We start from the raw sequence: 1107 nt of genomic DNA on the forward strand, positions 1-1107 counted from the left end.
TTTTTTTTTTTTTTTTTTTTTTTTGAAAACGCCATATGTGTTTGATTACTAGTGAGATTTTTTTTTTTTTTTTAATTTTTGGGTATAAATGGGGATGAAAAAAAAAAAAAGGACAACACAAATGACATTAATCTAAAATAGGTGTTTTCAAAAAAAAAAAAAATCTAAAATAGGCAACACCAGTTTAGAAAGTTAAATATGACGCCATCTAATCAACACAAGTTTTTACTTTTTTATAGATATACTCAGTTGAATACACCCATTCAAGTCGGCAAGGCCTCTTATGACCTCAATAAAGTGGAAATGCGGTTTCCTTCGATGCCCTGTCTTTTTTAGCTTTCTATCACCGAGTCACTCTCTAATTCAATATATAAATCTTTTTTTCAATATATTTTCACTTTTAATTTTTAATATTGTTTCCTCTATTTTTAGTACTTGATATTAATTTATTCAATTTTTAATCACCAACTTTAGTTTGAAATGTCCAAAATATTCTTAAATATTGTATAGTGAAGCTTTATAAAATGAGAATATATTGGATTAATAGTATAATTCTTTATTAAAACTAATGACTAATAGTATAACAAATTAAAATAATAAAAAAATTCAAAAGTAAACATACCTCTATATATTGTATAATTTAGTATTAGTAGATGGATTTTTTAATTTTTAAAAATTATATTAAATTCACAAAGTTACTAGACAATAATATAACATACAAGATTAAACTTACATTTTGAAATTTTAATTTTTATTTATTTATTTAGTGAATGTGGATCATGTAGAAATAAGTTATTATAATGGAGTTTGGTTGAAGTGACTTCAACCCATAAAAGTGCCCTTCAAATTGCATCCCAATGCTTGATTCCATCCAAACAAATCATCCTAGCTAGTAGCTTGTCAAATTGGAAAATGACTCAAAATTCTAATTTGACTTTATGCCCCTATTTCTAATTCCAATTGGGAATATATATAATACACACAAAAGAAATTTTCAATAAACAACTTTTGATTAGTGTTTTTTTTAAAGAATAATTATAATACTTTTGATGGATGGATATTGATGGAGTAAAACGTATGCCGAGAAAGGAAATGAAGTCTGTTTAA

The sequence above is a fragment of the Ipomoea triloba genome, chromosome 11 (assembly GCF_003576645.1).
Source record: "Ipomoea triloba cultivar NCNSP0323 chromosome 11, ASM357664v1".
Lineage (NCBI taxonomy): Eukaryota > Viridiplantae > Streptophyta > Magnoliopsida > Solanales > Convolvulaceae > Ipomoea > Ipomoea triloba.